The sequence below is a fragment of the Loxodonta africana genome, chromosome 3 (assembly GCF_030014295.1).
Source record: "Loxodonta africana isolate mLoxAfr1 chromosome 3, mLoxAfr1.hap2, whole genome shotgun sequence".
Taxonomy (NCBI): domain Eukaryota; kingdom Metazoa; phylum Chordata; class Mammalia; order Proboscidea; family Elephantidae; genus Loxodonta; species Loxodonta africana.
Genome location: NC_087344.1, coordinates 153,940,878 through 153,960,124, shown reverse-complemented (window position 1 = coordinate 153,960,124; position 19,247 = coordinate 153,940,878).

Here is a 19,247-nt window from a genome sequence, read left to right as displayed (position 1 = left end):
TTTGCCATAAGACCAGAACTGCATGGTGCTCAGCTACCATTACTGGATATTTTGATCAAAGATTCTATAGAAGAATCCTGATCAAAAGGGGGGAAATGTAGAACAGAATTTCAGATTCTGAAGGAATCCAGACTTTCTGGAGCCATTGAGACTGGGAGAACCCCTGAAACTATTGCCCTGTTGTAACCTTTAAACCTTAAAAATATCCTCTGAAGTCTTCTTTAAACCAAAAAATCATTTAGCTTAAATAGTAAAGAATGTCTGCTTTGAGATTGTGCTTTTTAAAGAACTACCTATATGAGGTCAAATAGACAAAAACAACTGGAGAGATTAGATATGAAACTTAAGAGACAGTGAGTTTATGTTAATAGGGGAGAAACAATTCAGAAAAGGAGGCTGAGAATGGTTGTACAACCTGAAGAATGTAACCAATGTTACTGAATCGAACATGTAGAAAATGTTGAATTGGCGTATGTTCTACTGTGTATATTTCTCAACAATAACAGCATAAAATAAAATGAATTTTTAAAAAAAGATTGTCAATTTTGTCAAGTAAGTTGGGAGTCAAAATTCTTTTTTTCCATACATATATTCTGTTGATCAAGCTCCATTTATTTAGAAGTCTTTCTTTATCCCCATTGAATGGCCTTGGCAGCTTTGGGGAAAATCAGTAGACCAGATATACATGGGTCTATTTCTGAACTCTGTTTCTTTTTTTTAATTGTGGTAAAATATATGTAATACAATATTGCTATTACATTCTTTTTTAAGTATACAATTTAGTGACATTACGCTCACAAAGTTTGATTATAGAAATAAAATTGATATTTATGTGTTGACCTTCCTGAGATTTCATTAAATATTACTTTGTTAATTCCTTTTGGTTTTCTAAACATACACAATCATGACATCTACAAATAAAGGCTGTTTGACATCATCCTTTAACACATTTAAGTCTTTTATGTACTTTTCTTTCCTTATTGCACTAGTTAGGATCTCTAGTAAAATTTTGAATAAAATGGTGACAATGGACATCCTGGTTTTGTTCTATGTGTTACACAGAAAGTGTCACCATTGCGTATAATAATAGGACCAGGTTTTTTTAAGATATACTTTACCAGATTGAAGAAGCTCCCATTTTTTCCTAGTTTGCTGAATGTTTATTTATTATGAATGAGTGTTGATTTTATCAAATGCTTTTTATGCATTTATTGAAATGTTCACATTTTTCTCCATTATTTTGTTAATGCAAGTATGACAATGATTAGTTTATATATATGTATATATTTTTATTGTACTTTAGATGAAGGTGTACAGAACAAACTACTTTGTCATTAAACAGTGAGTATGCATATTTATTTTATGACATTGGTTAACAACCCCATGACATGTCAACACTTTTCCTTCTCAACCTTGTGTTCCTTATTACTAGCTTTCCTGTCCCCTCCTACCTTCTAGTCCTTGCCTCTGGGCTGGTGTGCCCCTTTAGTCTCAATTTTTTTTTTTTTTTTTTTTTTTTATGGGCCTGTCCAATCTTTGGCTGAAGGGTGAACCTCAGAAGTGACTTCATTACTGAGATGAAAGTGTGTCTGGAGGTCATACTCTCGGGGTTTCCCCAGTCTCTGTCAGGCCGGCAAGTCAATTCTTTCTTTTTGAGTTAGTATTTTGTTCTACATTTTTGTCCAGCTCTGCCCGGGACCATTTATTGTGATCCCTGTCAGAGCAGTCAGTGGTCATAGCTGGCAATCCGGTGGAGGCCATGGTAGATGTGGTGCATTAGTCCTTTGGACTAATCTTTCCCTTGTATCTTTAGTTTTCTTCATTATTCCTTGCTCTCGAAGGGGTGAGACCAGGGGAGTATCCTAGATGGCCTCACACAGGCTCTTAAAACCCAAGATGCTACTCAACAAAGTAGAATGTAGAACGTTTTCTTTATAAACTACGTTATGCCTGTTGATAATTGTTCCCCGAGACCGTGGTCCCCACAGCCCGTACCCCAGCAATTCCATCCCTCAAGGAGTTTGGATGTGTCTATGGAGCTTCGATGACTTGCCTTGTGCAAGTTGTGCTGGCTTCCCCAATATTGTGTACTGTCTTACCCTTCACCAAAGTTACCAATTATCTATTGTCTATTTAGTGCTTTTCCATCCTCACCCCTTCCCTCCCTCGCAACCATCAAAGATTTTTTTTGTGTGTGTGTAAACCTTTTCATGAGTTTTTATAGTAGTGATCTCATACAATATTTGTCCTTTTGTGATTGGCTTATGTTACTTAGCATAATGCCCTCCAAATTCACCCATGTTGTGAGATGCTTCCCAGATTCATTGTTGTTCTCTATTGTTGCATGATGCTCCATTGTGTATATGTACCACAGTTCGATTATCCATTCGTCTGTTGATGGGCATCTAGGTTGTTTCCATCTTTTTTTCTATTGTGAACAACGCTGCGATGAACATGGGTATGCATGTGTGCATTCGTGTGATGACTCATTTCTCTAGGATATATTCCTAGGAGTTGGATTGCTGGATCATATGGTATTTCTATTTCTACCTTTCTAAGGAAGTGTCATATCTTTTTCCAAAATGGTTGCACCATTTTGCATTCCCACCAGCAGTGCATAAGAGTTCCGATCTCCCCACAGCGTCTCCAACATTTGCTATTTCTTGTTTTTTCGATTTGTGCAAGTAATGCAAGGGTGAGGTGATATCTCACTGTGGTTTTGATTTGTATTTCTCTAATGGCTAGTGATTGCTAGCATTTCCTTATGTGTCTGTTGGCCACTTGAATGTCTTCTTTGGTGAAAAGTCTGTTCATTTCCTTTACCCATTTTTTAAGTGGATTATTTGCCTTTTTGTTGTAGAGGTATTGGATTTTCTTGTAGATTTTCGAGATTAGATATTTGTCTGATTTGAAATAGCCAACAAAATTTTTCCGAGCCTTTAGGTTCTCTCTTTTCTCTTTTAGTGAAGTCTTTTGTTGAGCATAAGTGTTTGTTTTTTGAAGATCCCGATTATCTAGCTTATCTTCCGAAGCTTGTGTGTTGTTGGTTGTTGTTTGTATCTTATTGATGCTGTGTATTAGGACCTCTAGCACTGATCCTATTTTTTCTTGTGTGAACTTCACAGTTTTTGGCTTTATATTTAGGGCTTTCATCCATTTTGAATTAGTTCTTATATATGGTGTGATGTATGGGTCTTGCTTCATTTTTTTGCAGATGGACATCCAGTTTTGCCAGCACCATTTGTTAAAAAGACTATCTTTTCCCCATTTCGTGGGCTTTGGGCCCTTGTGGAAGATCAGGTGACCATAGGCAGGTGGATACGCACCTGGGTTCTCAATTCTGTTCCATTGGTCAATGTATCTGTCATAGTACCAGTACCAGACTGTTTTGACTACTGTAGCTGTATAGTGGGTTCAGAGGTCAGGCAGTGCGAGTCCCACTTTATTCTTCTTCTTCAATAGTGCTTTACTTATTTGGGGCTTCTTCCCTTTCCATATGAAGTTAATGATAACTTTTTCCATCTCTTTAAAGAATGTTGTTGGTATTAGGATTGAGATTGAATTTTATTTGTAAATCACTTTGGGTAGAATTATCATTTTCACAATGTTGAGTCTACCTATCCATGAGCTTTGTATGTTTTTCAATGTAAGTAGATCTCTTTTGGTTTCTTGCAGTCGTGTTTTGTAGTTTTCTTTGTATGGTTCCTTTATATCCCTGATTAGATTTATTCCTAAGTATTTTATTTTTTTAGGGGCTATTATAAATGGTATTGTTTTCCTGATTTCCTTTTCATGGCTCTCTTTATTGGTGTGTAGGAATCCAACGATTTTGTATGTTTATCTTGTATCCTGCTCATCTGCTGAATCTTTGCATTAGTTCCAGTAGTTGTCTAGTGGAGTCGTTTGGGTTTTCTATGTATAGTATCATATCATCTGCAAATAGGGACAGTTTAACTTCTTCATGGAAACCCTGGTGGCATAGTGGTTAAGTGCTGTGGCTGCAAACCAAAAAGGTCGGCAGTTCGAATCTACCAGGTGCTCCTTGGAAACTCTATGGGGCAGTTCTGCTCTGACCTATCAGGTTGCTATGAGTCAGAATCAACTTGACAGGAACAAGTTAACTTCTTTGTTACCAATTTGGATGTAGTTTATTTCTGTTTCTTTACTTATTGCTCTAGCTAGGACTTCCAGCACAATGTTGAATAGGTGTGGGCATCCTTGTCTTGTTCCTGTTCTCAAAGGGAATGTTTTAAGCCTCTCTCTGTTAAGAATGATGTTGGCCATTGGTTTTGCATAGATGCCCTTTATTATGTTGAGAAATTTCCCTTCTATACCTAATTTATTGAGAATTTTTATCTGTAATGGATGTTGGACTCTGTCAAGTGCTTTTTCGGCATTGATTGAGATGATTATGTAATTCTTTTCTTTCCTTTTATTTATGTGGTGGATTACTTTGATTTTCTAATGTAGAACCACCTTGCATACCTTGTATGAATCCTACTTGGTCATGGTGTATTATTTTCTTGATATGGTGCTGAATTCTATTGGCTACTATTTTGTTGAGAGTTTTTACACCTATGTTCATGAGAGATATTGGTTTGTAATTTTCTTTTTTTGTGGTGTCTTTGCCTGGTTTTGGTATCAGGGTTATGCTACCTTCATAGAATGAATTCAGAAGTATCACTTGCTTTTCTATGTTCTGAAATAGTTTGAGTAGTAGTGCTCCAAGCTCTTCTCTGAATATTTGGTAGAATTCTCCAGTGAAGCCATCTGGGCCATAGGCTTCTTTTGGTTGGGAGTCTTTTTTAGTTACCTTTTCAATCTCTTCTTTTGTTATGGGTCTACTCAGATTTTCAATATCATTTTGTGTTAGTTTGGGCAGATAGTATGTTTCTAGAAATTTGTCCATTTCCTCTAGGTTTTCAAATTTGTTGGAGTAGTTTTTCAAAATACTCTGTTATGATCCTTTTTATTTCAGTTGGGTCTGTTGTACTTTCCCCCATATCATTTCTTATTTGGGTTATTTGCACCCTCTTCTGTTTTCTCTTGTCACTTTGATCAGTGGTTTGTCGATTTTGTTGATCTTTTCAAAGAACCAACTTTTGGTTTGTTGATTCTTTCTATTGCTTTTCTAGTCTCTATTTATTTCTGCTCTGATCTTTATTATTTCCTTTCTTCTGGTGGCTTTAGGTTTCTTTTGGTGCTCACTTTGTATTTGTTCTAGTTGTGTAGCTAATGTTTGTATTTTGTCCCTTTCATCTTTTTTGATGTCTGCATCTATTGCTATAAATTGACCTCTGAGGACTGCCTTTGCTGTGTCCCAAAGATTTTGGTATGATGTGTTTTCATTCTTGGAATTTTTTTATGCCATCTCTGATTTTTTCTGTCACCCAGTGGTTTTTAAGCAGGGCATTGTTCAGTTTTCATGTAATTGATTTTTTTTCTTTTTTCCTTGCTCTTCCTGTCTTAATTTCTACTTTGGTGGTGTCATGGCCAGAGAAGGTACTTTGTATTATCTCAGAGCTTTGGATATTACTGAGGGTTGTTCTGTGGCCTAAGATGTGGTCTATTCTGGAGAACGTTCTATGTGCGTTGGAAAAGAATGTGTTCTTTGCAGCTGTCAGGCAGAGTGTTCTATGTATGTCTGTGAGGTCAAGTTGGCTGATTGTGCCCTTTAACTCTTCTGTGTCTTTGTTGAGTTTCTTTCTAGATGCTCTGTCCTTTACTGAGAGGGATGTGTTGAAGTCTCCAACTGTTATTGTGAAAGTGTCAATTTCTCTTTTCAGTGCTGTTGAGTTTGTTTAATGTATTTTGGAGCCCTGTCATTGGGTGTGTAGATGTTTACTATGGTTAAGTCTTCATGATGAATCTTCTCTTTAATCATTAAATACTGACCTTCTTTGTCTTTTATGGTGGACTTTGTTTTAAAGTCTATTTTATCTGAGATTAGCATTGCCACTCCAGCTCTTTTTTGGAAGATATTTGCTTGATATATATTTTTTTTTCCATCATATGATTTTTAAAAAATTTATGTCTTTGTTTCTAAGGCATGTCTCTTGTGGACAGAATATTGATGTTTCCTTTTTTTTTTATCCATTCTGTCACTCTCTGTCTCTTTATGGGTGCATTTAGGCCATTTACATTTGGTGTAATTATTGATAGGTGTGAGTTTATTGCTGTCATTTTGTAGTGCTTCTTTATTTTTTGTGCTGCTTACATGTTCTTTGTTCCTCTAACTATCCTGTGCTTAATTCTGTCTGTGGATTACTTTTTTATTTCTTTTGTTGTAAATTTTGTTTTTATTGTGACTTTATGTTTTTCTTCTTTTTTGATGAGTAGGTTTGTTAACTTTCTTTATGGTTACCTTAAAATTTACTGTTATCATCCTCGGTATGAACCAGCCTTTTATTACTTGGTATCTCCTTACCTTCATCTCCATTAGAAAGCTCTATACCTACACTATTTATTCCCTTTTTTTATTGTTCTGACGTTGTTGTCATTTACATATTAACCTCTCCGGTTCCCTGCTGTAATTCTTTTGATTTTGGCTAGTACTTGAGAGTTCATTTCCTAAATTGGTGTCTGGCTGGTACAATGTTGCATCCTAGATTCAGCCTGTGGCCTGATGTTGCCTGTTCTCAGACCAAAGGACTCCCTTTAATAATTCTTATAAGTCTGGTTTTTACATATTCCCTTAATTTCTGTTTATCTGGAAATGCCTTAATTTCACCACCATATTTGAATGAGAGTTTTACAGGGTATATTATTCTTGGCTGGCAATTTTTATTGTTCAAGGTTTTATATATGTCATCCCATTGCCTTCTTGCCTGCGTGGTTTCTGCCAAATAATCAGAGCTTGGTTTTATTGTTTCTCCTGTGGATGTGACTTTTTGTTTTTCTCTAGCTGCTCTCAGGATTCTTTCTTTGCCTTTGGTTTCAGTGAGTGTGATTATGATATGCCTTGGTGATTTTCTTTTGGAGTCTAGCCTATACGGGATTCGCTGAGGTTCTTGGATGCTCACCTTTTCATCTTTCATTATATTAGGGAAGTTTTCTGTCAGCAATTCTTCAATGACCCTCTCTGTGTTTTCTCCTCCTGTTCTGGAACTGCTATCATTCACAAATTTTTGCTTTTCATCGTATTCCACATAATTCTCAGGATTTCTTCATTTTGTTTCATTCTTTTTTCTGATTTTTCCTGAAACAGAGTTGTAGCCGAGTGTTTGTCCTCAATTTCACTGATCCTGTCTTTCATCCTTTCAAACCTGCTCCTCAGTCCTTCTATGACACTATCCATTTCTGTAATCTTCTTGTTATATTTTGAGTTTCTCATTTTTTTTTTTATGTGATTTCTAGTTGTGAATTTATTTTGGGATTTTGTTCCTGTATTATTTTCCTGAATTCTTCCATTTTTTGTCTTTATTTTCCTTGAATTTGCCTGCCTTTTCCATGAATTTGTCCTTTTTTTTTTTTTCTCTCATTTTGTCTGCTTTTTACTTCAACTCTTGGCTAGCTCTGAATATTAGAGATTTGAACTTCCTATCAGGCAGTTCTGGTGCCTTTTGTTCTACTGGAAAGTCATCTGGTATTTTATTTTGGACACCTAGTGGAAATTCATCTGGTGTTTTATTTTGGACACCTACTGGAATCATGCTGTCCTGTTTTTTTTTTATGTGTTTTGATTTTGTGTGCTGTCTTTGGGACATTCAGTAGTTATTTTCTTTATTTATTGACTGTAGATATGTTTGTTTCATCCTGCTTATTTTTTTATTTGTTTATGTCCAAGCAGACCCACTCTGTGTCCTTTGTTGTTTACTCATCTGTGGTCATGATACTTTTCACCTCCTTGTCTAATGAGCAGGGTCAGTCGCTCAGGTATGGTGCAGCAAAGCAGGTCCAGGTGAAGGGGGGCGCTGGGCTGCATTGTTTATGGCACATATGACGGCCCACAGGGCGAGCTGGGAATCAGTGCTGGACAGGTTCCAGTAGCCAGTGCCAGTGCTGCTCTGGGGTGTGATGTTCAGTGCAGAGTGCAGGTGGGCAGGAAGGATGGGCGAGTGTGTGATGTGTGGCACTAATATGGGTATGGGAAAGAGGAGACAAAGGAGAGAAAAACAGGAGCCCAAAAAAAGAGTACTAATGGAGCTTGCCATTGGAGTGGAGACATGAGAACCGGAGTAATGGAGAAAAACAAAAAGGAAATAAGAGAAAAAGGGGGAAAAACTAGATAAAAATTTGTAAAAAGAAAAGCCCCCAGGGTTTTCAGTGGTGTCGCTGTGAAGACCGGGGAATTAGGTCCCAGGCTGCACAGTGTAGCCTGGCTAGAGGAGTATAGATGTCACACAGCGCCAGGTATTCAAGGGACAGGAAAAGAAGGTAGACAGAGAGATGAGAACTGAGAAATGAAGAAACTCAGGAAGGAAAAAAGATATTAAAAAAAGAAAAAGAAGTTCTTCCAGGGATCCCATCAACCGGGCTGTGCAGACAGGGGAAATGGCTCCTAAGCTGTGCAGTGCAGCCCAGCTAGAAGGGGCTCCCAAGCCACGAAAAGAAGATGAAAACAAACAAACAAAAAAACAAAACAGAACAAAGCAAAAAAAAAATGCTCTGGGGATCTCACCCACAAGGTGTCCTAGGCCAGGGGAGTGGTTCCTCAGTCAAGTGGTGCTTCACAGCTGTTCAAGAGGAAGCAAAGGTGGCACACAGAGCCAGGTATTCAAGAGAAAGGATGGGGGAGGTGGTGGGAGGCATGGAAGAAACCAAAAGAAATGTAAAAAATATATATATAGCACTCAGGAAGCTGGCCAGTGTGGATGTGGTGAATCCATGTGCCCCAGGTCTGAAGCACTTGCCTCCTGGCCAAGAGGCTGGCTGGCAGGAAGCAGAGGAGGCCAAGGTGTAGGGGTAGAAGAATGAGGGTTAGGAAAGCATGTATCACTGATTACCGGGTGCTCCATCTCCTGCTGGGAACATCGTGAAGCTGCTTTCCCATCCTCCCTGTCCACTGATCTCCAAGTGTGGGTGCAGCAAATCCAAGCAGCACGGACGCTGCACTTCCTGGCTGGCCAAGTCACTCCTGCCAGCTGGGAAGCTCAGAGGTAGAGTTGGGGGAGAGGATGGGGGTGGGAAAGTGTGTATCGCTGGTTACCCGGTGTTCTGTCTCCTGGTGGGAGTTTGGTGAAGGTGCTTTCACGTATCCTTGTCTGACAGTTTCAGACAGGAGTACAAGATGGCAAATCTGTGCTGCATTAGCTGATGGGGGCATCTACACATATCTCTTCTCACTGTGTTCTCTGTTGGTTTCTTATTCCATTCAGTGCTGGCTGAGTTCTTTATCCCTTCATTTAACAATTCCAGGATTGATGCTTGTCTTTGTTTACTCAGTTTTTCAGGTCTTTGTTGTGGAAGGACAGCATGGTGCCTCTGTTCATGGCACCGCACCATGTTTGCCAGAAGCCCAACAATGATTAATTTTTTAACTTAAAAAAAATTTTTTGTGGTAAAACATATATAACAAAAATTTGCCTTTTTAAGAGTACTCATCATGTTGTGCAGCCATCATAACTATCAATTTCTAAAAGTTGTTCATCAGCCAGAAAAGAAATGCAGTACTCCTCAGTGAATAACTCCGCATTATCCCTTCCTCCAGGTCCTGGTAACCACTAATAAACTGTGGTTTCTATGCATTTGCCTATTCTAGATTTTTCATGTTAGTGGAATCACACAGTATTTGTCCTTTTGTGTCTGCCTTGTTTCACTCAGCATAGTGTTTTCAAGGTTCATCCATATCATAGTATGCTTTCAGAACTTCATTTCTGTTTATGGCTAACCATCCATTTTATGTATATACTGTATTTTATTTTTTCATGCATTTGTTGATGGACATGGGTTAATTTCACCTTTTGACTATTGTGAATAACATTTCAATGAGCTTTGGTGTACAAGTGTCTGTTTGAATCCCTGCCTTCAAGTCTTTTGGTTATATACCTAGGAGTAGAATCCCTGAGTGATATGGTAACTCCATGTTTAACTTCTGAGGAACTGCCAGACCATTATTTACAATGGCTGCACCGTTTTACATTCCCACCAGCAATGCACAAAGATTTCAATTTCTCCACATCCTTACCAACACTTGTTATTTTCCATTTTTCTGACAATAGCCATCCTAGTGGGTGTGAAGTGGTATCTCATTGTGATTTTGATTTGCATTTCCCTAATGACTAACAATGTTGAGCATGTGCTCATTGGCCATTGTACCTTTTCTTTGGAAAAATATCTATTCAAGCTTTTTGCCCATTTTCTAATTGAGTTATGTGTCTTTCTGTTATTGAGCTATATGTATTCTGGATATTAGACCCTTATATTAAATATATGATTCCAAATATTTTTCTTCTATCCGGTAGGTTGTCTCAATGATTCATATTTATATGTTCAAACAACCTTGTATTCCTAGAATAAATCACAATTGTTCATGGGGTACTGTCCTTTTTAAGCATCTCTTCAATTGGTGCATTAGTATTTTGTTCAGGATTTTAGTGTCCATTTTTGTAAGGGATATTAGCTTGTAATTTTCTTCACTTGTAACAAACGTACCACATTTTGGTGTCAGAATTGGGCTGCCATTATTAAACATGATAGAAAGTATTCCCTTTTTTTCTGTTCTCTTGTATTTTACCTTCTTAAAATGTTTGGTAGACTTCACTAAGGAAACTATCTGGCCCTGCAGTTTCTTTGTGGAAAAGTTTTTAATTACAAATTTATTTTAATGGGCATAGGACTATTCAAATTTTTTTTTCTTATTATGTCAGTTTATTATGTTTTGGAAAACTGTTTTTCAAGAAATTTGTCCATTTAGTCTAAACTTTCAAATTTATGGAATAAAATGGTTCCTAATCTTTTCTTATGATCTATTTAATGTTTGTAGGATCTGAGGTGGTATCCCATTTTTCTTTCTTGATTTTGATCATTTGTATGTTGCCTTTTGTTTCCTTAAACAGTCTGGCTGGTGGTGCCTCAATTTTATTAAACATTTCAAAGAACCAGTTTTTGGCTTTGTGTATTTCTTATCATAGAATGTTTTCTATCTTATGAACTTCAGATCTTTCACATTTTTCCTTCTTTTTTATTTGGGTTTGGTTTTATTCTCTATTTCAGAGCAATAAATTAGAAATAATTCTAAGGGCGGACGCCTAGATCATTGATTTTAAAAGCTGTAAATTTCCCTTTAGCACTGCTGCAGTTACACCCAAATTTTTGATATGCTTTATTTTCATTGTCATTTTATTCAAAATATTTCTATTTCCCTTTTGACTTTGTTGACCCATAGGTTTTGTAGTAATGCTTGCTCCATTTCAAAATATTTGGGATCTTTCAGATACATTTTTGTTAATTATTAATTCAATTCCATTATGGTCAGGTAACATACTCTAAATTATTACAATTCTTTTACATTTATTGCGACTGGCTTTCTAGTCAAATATATGGTCTATTTTAACTAGATGTTCATTCTGCAATTGTTGGTTATAATTTTCTATAAATGTCAATTACGTCAAGCTGATTAGTTGTGTTGTTTAAATATTCTATATTCATACTGAATTTTTCTCTGCATATTTTATCACTTTTAATGAGAAAGAAGTGTTGAAAATCTCTAACTATGATTGTGAACCTGTCTAACTGTTCTTTTGTCTATTTTGGTTTTACATATTTTGAAGTAAATTTATTATATGCTCTTACACATTTGTAATTATTATGTCTTCTTGATCAATTGACTCTTTTTATTATTATTATGAAACGTTCCTCTTTATTTGGGAAATACTTGCTGTCCAAAAGCCTACACCTCAGCTTTTTTTTTTTTTTTTTTATACTAACTTTTATTAAGCTTCAAGTGAACGTTTACAAATCCAATCAGTCTGTCACATATAAGTTTACATACATCACACTCCCTACTCCCACTTACTCTCCCCGTCTTGAGTCAGCCCTTTCAGTCTCTCCTTTCTTGACAATTTTGCCGGCTTCCCTCTCTCTCTATCCTCCCATCCCCCCTCCAGGCAAGAGTTGCCAACACAATCTCAAGTGACCACCTGATATAATTAGCTCACTCTTCATCAGCATCTCTCTCCCACCCGCTGACCAGTCCCTTTCATTTCTGATGAGTTGTCTTCGGGGATGGTTCCTGTCCTGTGTCAACTGAAGGTCTGGGGAGCATGGCCGCCGGGATTCCTCCAGTCTCAGTCAGACCATTAAGTTTGGTCTTCTTATGAGAATTTGGGGTCTGCATCCCACTGATCTCCTGCTCCCTCAGGGGTCCTCTGCTGAGCTCCCTGTCAGGGCAGTCATCGATTGTGGCCGGGCACCAACTAGTTCTTCTGGTCTCAGGATGATGTAGGTCTCTGGTTCATGCGGCCCTTTCTGTCTCTTGGGCTCTTAGTTGTCATGTGGGCTTGGTGTTCTTCATTTTTCTTTGCTCCAGGTGGGTTGAGACCAATTGCTGCATCTTAGATGGCTGCTTGTTAGCATTTAAGACCCCAGACGCCACATTTCAAAGTGGGATGCAGAATGATTTCATAATAGAATTATTTTGCCAATTGACTTAGAAGTCCCCGCAAACCATGCTCCCCAGACCCCCGCGCTTGCTCCGCTGACCTTTGAAGCATTCATTTTATCCCGGAAACTTCTTTGCTTTTGGTCCAGTCCAATTGAGCTGACCTTCCATGTATTGAGTGTTGTCTTTCCCTTCACCTAAAGCAGTTCTTATCTACTGATTAATCAATAAAAAAACCCTCTCCCACCCTCCCTCCCTCCCCCCCTCGTAACCACAAAAGTATGTGTTCTTCTCAGGTTTACTGTTTCTCAAGATCTTATAATAGTGGTCTTATACAATATTTGTCCTTTTGCCTCTGACTAATTTCGCTCAGCATAATGCCTTCCAGGTTCCTCCATGTTATGAAATGTTTCACAGATTCGTCACTGTTCTTTATCGATGCGTAGTATTCCATTGTGTGAATATACCACAATTTATTTAACCATTCATCCGTTGATGGACACCTTGGTTGCTTCCGACTTTTTGCTATTGTAAACAGAGCTGCAATAAACATGGGTGTGCATATATCTGTTTGTATGAAGGCTCTTGTATCTCTAGGGTATATTCCTAGGAGTGGGATTTCTGGGTTGTATGGTAGTTCTATTTCTAACTGTTTAAGATAACGCCAGATAGATTTCCAAAGTGGTTGTACCATTTTACATTCCCACCAGCAGTGTATGAGAGTTCCAATCTCTCCGCAGCCTCTCCAACATTTATTATTTTGTGTTTTTTGGATTAATGCCAGCCTTGCTGGTGTGAGATGGAATCTCATCGTAGTTTTAATTTGCATTTCTCTAATGGCTAATGATCGAGAGCATTTTCTCATGTATCTGTTGGCTGCCTGAATATCTTCTTTAGAGAAATGTGTGTTCATATCCTTTGCCCACTTCTTGATTGGGTTGTTTGTCTTTTTGTGGTTGAGTTTTGACAGAATCATGTAGATTTTAGAGATCAGGCGCTGGTCGGAGATGTCATAGCTGAAAATTCTTTCCCAATCTGTAGGTGGTCTTTTTACTCTTTTGGTGAAGTCTTTAGATGAGCATAGGTGTTTGATTTTTAGGAGCTCCCAGTTATCGGGTTTCTCTTCATCATTTTTGGTAATGTTTTGTATTCTGTTTATACCTTGTATTAGGGCTCCTAGGGTTGTCCCAATTTTTTCTTCCATGATCTTTATCGTTTTAGTCTTTATGTTTAGGTCTTTGATCCACTTGGAGTTAGTTTTTGTGCATGGTGTGAGGTATGGGTCCTGTTTCATTTTTTTGCAAATGGATATCCAGTTATGCCAGCACCATTTGTTAAAAAGGCTGTCTTTTCCCCAGTTAATTGACACTGGTCCTTTGTCAAATATCAGCTGCTCATACGTGGATGGATCTATGTCTGGGTTCTCAATTCTGTTCCATTGGTCTATGTGTCTGTTGTTGTACCAATACCAGGCTGTTTTGACTACTGTGGCTGTATAATAGGTTCTGAAGTCAGGTAAAGTGAGGCCTCCCACTTTCTTCTTCTTTTTCAGTAGTGCTTTGCTTATCCGGGGCTTCTTTCCCTTCCATATGAAATTGGTGATTTGTTTCTCTATCCCCTTAAAATATGACATTGGAATTTGGATCGGAAGTGCGTTAAATGTATAGATGGCTTTTGGTAGAATAGACATTTTTACTATGTTAAGTCTTCCTATCCATGAGCAAGGTATGTTTTTCCACTTAAGTATGTCCTTTTGAATTTCTTGTAGTAGAGCTTTGTAGTTTTCTTTGTATAGGTCTTTTACATCCTTGGTAAGATTTATTCCTAAGTATCTTATCTTCTTGGGGGCTACTGTGAATGGTATTGATTTGGTTATTTCCTCTTCGGTGTTCTTTTTGTTGATGTAGAGGAATCCAAGTGATTTTTGTATGTTTATTTTATAACCTGAGACTCTGCCAAACTCTTCTATTAGTTTCAGTAGTTTTCTGCAGGATTCCTTAGGGTTTTCTGTGTATATAATCATGTCATCTGCAAATAGTGATAACTTTACTTCTTCCTTGCCAATCCGGATACCTTTTATTTCTTTGTCTAGCCTGATTGCCCTGGCTAAGACTTCCAACACGATGTTGAATAAGAGTGGTGATAAAGGGCATCCTTGTCTGGTTCCCGTTCTCAAGGGAAATGCTTTCAGGTTCTCTCCATTTAGAGTGATATTGGCTGTTGGCTTTGCATAGATGCCCTTTATTATGTTGAGGAATTTTCCTTCAATTCCTATTTTGGTAAGAGTTTTTATCATGAATCGGTGTTGGACTTTGTCAAATGCCTTTTCTGCATCAATTGATAAGATCATGTGGTTTTTGTCTTTTGTTTTATTTATGTGATGGATTACATTAATGGTTTTTCTGATATTAAACCAGCCTTGCATACCTGGTATAAATCCCACTTGATCAGGGTGAATTATTTTTTTGATGTGTCGTTGGATTCTATTGGCTAGAATTTTGTTGAGGATTTTTGCATCAATGTTCATGAGGGATATAGGTCTATAATTTTCTTTTTTTGTAATGTCTTTACCTGGTTTTGGTATCAGGGAGATGGTGGCTTCATAGAATGAGTTGGGTAGTATTCCGTCATTTTCTATGCTTTGGAATACCTTTAGTAGTAGTGGTGTTAACTCTTCTCTAAAAATTTGGTAGAACTCTGCAGTGAAGCCGTCCGGGCCAGGACTTTTTTTTGTTGGGAGTTTTTTGATTACCGTTTCAATCTCTTTTTTTGTTATGGGTCTATTTAGTTGTTCTACTTCTGAATGTGTTAGTTTAGGTAGGTAGTGTTTTTCCAGGAATTCATCCATTTCTTCTAGGTTTTCAAATTTGTTAGAGTACGATTTTTCATAATAATCTGAAATTATTCTTTTAATTTCATTTGGTTCTGTTGTGATGTGGTCCTTCTCATTTCTTATTCGGGTTATTTGTTTCCTTTCCTGTATTTCTTTAGTCAGTCTAGCCAATGGTTTATCAATTTTGTTAATTTTTTCAAAGAACCAGCTTTTGGCTTTGTTAATTCTTTCGATTGTTTTTCTGTTCTCTAATTCATTTAGTTCAGCTCTAATTTTTATTATTTGTTTTCTTCTGGAGCCTGATGGATTCTTTTGTTGCTCACTTTCTATTTGTTCAAGTTGTAGGGACAGTTCTCTGATTTTGGCTCTTTCTTCTTTTTGTATGTGTGCATTTATTGATATAAATTGGCCTCTGAGCACTGCTTTTGCTGTGTCCCAGAGGTTTTGATAGGAAGTATTTTCATTCTCGTTGCTTTCTATGAATTTCCTTATTCCCTCCTTGATGTCTTCTATAACCCAGTCTTTTTTCAGGAGGGTATTGTTCATTTTCCAAGTATTTGATTTCTTTTCCCTAGTTTTCCTGTTATTGATCTCTAGTTTTATTGCCTTGTGGTCTGAGAAGATGCTTTGTAATATTTCGATGTTTTGGACTCTGCAAAGGTTTGTTTTATGACCTAATATGTGGTCTATTCTAGAGAATGTCCCATGTGCGCTGGAAAAAAAAGTATATTTTGCAGCAGTTGGGTGGAGAGTTCTGTATAAGTCAATGAGGTCAAGTTGGTTGATTGTTGTAATTAGATCTTCCGTGTCTCTGTTTAGCTTCTTACTGGATGTCCTGTCCTTCTCCGAAAGTGGTGTGTTGAAGTCTCCTACTATAATTGTGGAGGTATCTATCTCGCTTTTCAGTTCTGTTAAAATTTGATTTATGTATCTTGCAGCCCTGTCATTGGGTGCGTAAATATTTAATATGGTTATGTCTTCCTGATCAATTGTCCCTTTTATCATTATATAGTGTCCTTCTTTATCCTTTGTGGTGGATTTAAGTCTAAAGTCTATTTTGTCAGAAATTAATATTGCTACTCCTCTTCTTTTTTGCTTATTGTTTGCTTGATATACTTTTTTCCATCCTTTGAGTTTTAGTTTGTTTGTGTCTCTAAGTCTAAGGTGTGTCTCTTGTAGGCAGCATATAGATGGATCGTGTTTCTTTATCCAGTCTGTGACTCTCTGTCTCTTTATTGGTGCATTTAGTCCATTTACATTCAGGGTAATTATAGATAAATAAGTTTTTAGTGCTGTCATTTTGATGCCTTTTTATGTGTGTTGTTGACAATTTCATTTTTCCACACACTTTTTTGTGCTGAGGCGTTTTTCTTAGTAAATTGTGAGATCCTCATTTTCATAGTGTTTGACTTTATGTTAGTTGAGTCGTTACGTTTTTCTTGGTTTTTGTCTTGAGTTATAGAGTTGTTATGCCTTTTTGTGGTTACCTCATTATATACCCCTATTTTTCTAAGTAAAAACCTAACTTGTATTGTTCTATATTGCCTTGTATCACTCTCCATATGGCAGTTCAATGCCTCCTGTATTTAGTCCCTCTTTTTGATTATTGTGATCTTTTACCTATTGACTTCCATAATTCCCTGTTATGTGTATTTTTTTTTTTAATCAATCTTAATTTGTTTGTTTTTGTGATTTCCCTATTTGAGTTGATATCAGGACGTTCTGTTTTGTGACCTTGTGTTGTGCTGATATCTGATATTATTGGTTCTGTGACCCAACAATATCCTTTAGTATTTCTTGTAGCTTTGGTTTGGTTTTTGCAAATTCTCTAAACTTGTGTTTGTCTGTAAATATCTTAATTTCGCCTTCATATTTCAGAGAGAGTTTTGCTGGATATATGATCCTTGGTTGGCAGTTTTTCTCCTTCAGTGTTCTGTATATGTCGTCCCATTCCCTTCTTGCCTGCATGGTTTCTGCTGAGTAGTCAGAACATATTCTTATTGATTCTCCCTTGAAGGAAACCTTTCTTTTCTCCCTGGCTGCTTTTAAAATTTTCTGTTTATCTTTGGTTTTGGTGAGTTTGATGATAATATGTCTTGGTGTTTTTCTTTTTGTATCAATCTTAAATGGGGTTCGATGAGCATCTTGGATAGATATCCTTTCGTCTTTCATGATGTCAGGGAAGTTTTCTGTCAGAAGTTCTTCAACTATTTTCTCTGTGTTTTCTGTCCCCCCTCCCTGTTCTGGGACTCCAATCACCCGCAGGTTATCCTTCTTGATAGAGTCCCACATAATTCTTAGGGTTTCTTCATTTTTTTTAATTCTTTTATCTGATTTTTTTTCAGCTATGTTGGTGTTGATTCCCTGGTCCTCCAGATGTCCCAGTCTGCATTCTAATTGCTCGAGTCTGCTCCTCTGACTTCCTAGTGTGTTGTCTAATTCTGTTATTTTATTGTTAATCATTTGGATTTCTACATGTTGTCTCTCTATGGATTCTTGCAACTTATTAATTTTTCCAGTATGTTCTTGAATAATCTTTTTGAGTTCTTCAACAGTTTTATCAGTGTGTTCCTTGGCTTTTTCTGCAGATATCCTAATTTCATTTGTGATATCATTAAGCATTCTGTAAATTAGTTTTTTATATTCTGTATCTGATAATTCCAAAATTGTATCTTCATTTGGGAAAGATTTTGATTCTTTTGTTTGGGGGGTTGGAGAAGCTGTCACGGTCTGCTTCTTTAAGTGGTTTGTTATGGATTGTTGTCTCCGAGCCATCACTGGGAAACTAGTTTTTCCAGAAAATCCGCTAAAAAAAAACTGCAGTCAGATCCCTATCAGAGTTCTCCCTCTGGCTCAGGCTATTCAGATGTTAATGAAGCCGCCTGGGGAGGGTGGGGGAGGGAACAGAGAGATAGGAGAGTAGCACCTCAGAATATAGCCAGAGTTGCTTGTCTTGCTTGGAATGACTGTTATATCTGAGATTCCCGCGGGCGCGTCGCCTATGTGTGCTGGCTGTGTGGAGATTGCCCCCAGGGGGTCTGGCCCGCTGGAGTCACGGTCAGATCCTCCGCTTCCAGCCCCACGCCCAGCGTCAAGGCTCCCCTACTGGGACGGTGCACTCTCAACTCCAAAATCATTCGCTGCCTCCCGGGGACTTCTCGTCCCTCCAGCCGCGTGGCCGTGCCGCCCCCGTGAACCAGGTGGGCCCCCTCCCGGGGTTAGTTCAGATGGGTGGAGTAGCTCCCCGTGCTTGTGCCGCGACCAAGTGTCCCGGCTGGAACGCTGTTCTCCCCACTCCAATACCAGTCGCTGCCTCCCGGGGACTTCTCCTACCGGCTGCGTCCCACGCCGCCCGCGCGACACGGCTGGTCCCCTTCCCGGGGTTAGTTCAGGGGGTGGAGCAACTCTCCGTGTTTATGGCATACCTGCGAGCAGTCCATATCCCTGCGGGATGGTTCCCCGGCTCGGATGCTGCTCTTTCTGCTCCAAGATCAGTCACTGCCTCCCGGGGACTTCTCCTACCGGCTGCGTCCCACGCCGCCCGTGGAACCGGCTGGTCCCCCTCCCGGGGTTAGTTCAGGGGGGTGGAGCAGGTCTCTGTGCTTGTGCCGTACCTGACTGGTACGCTGGCTCCAGGCTCTGGAAACTATCGCTGCTTCCCCGTATTAGTTCGTTCTCCGTCTCTAAATCCGTGTTTGTTGTTCAGGGTTCGTAGATTGTTATGTATGTGATCGATTCACTTGTTTTTCCATGTCTTTGTTGTAAGAGGGATCCGAGGTAACGTCTGCCTAGTCCGCCATCTTGGCTCCGCCCTCTCCACCTCAGCTTTTTATGTTTAGTTTTTACATGATGTATTTGTCTCCATCCTTTTGT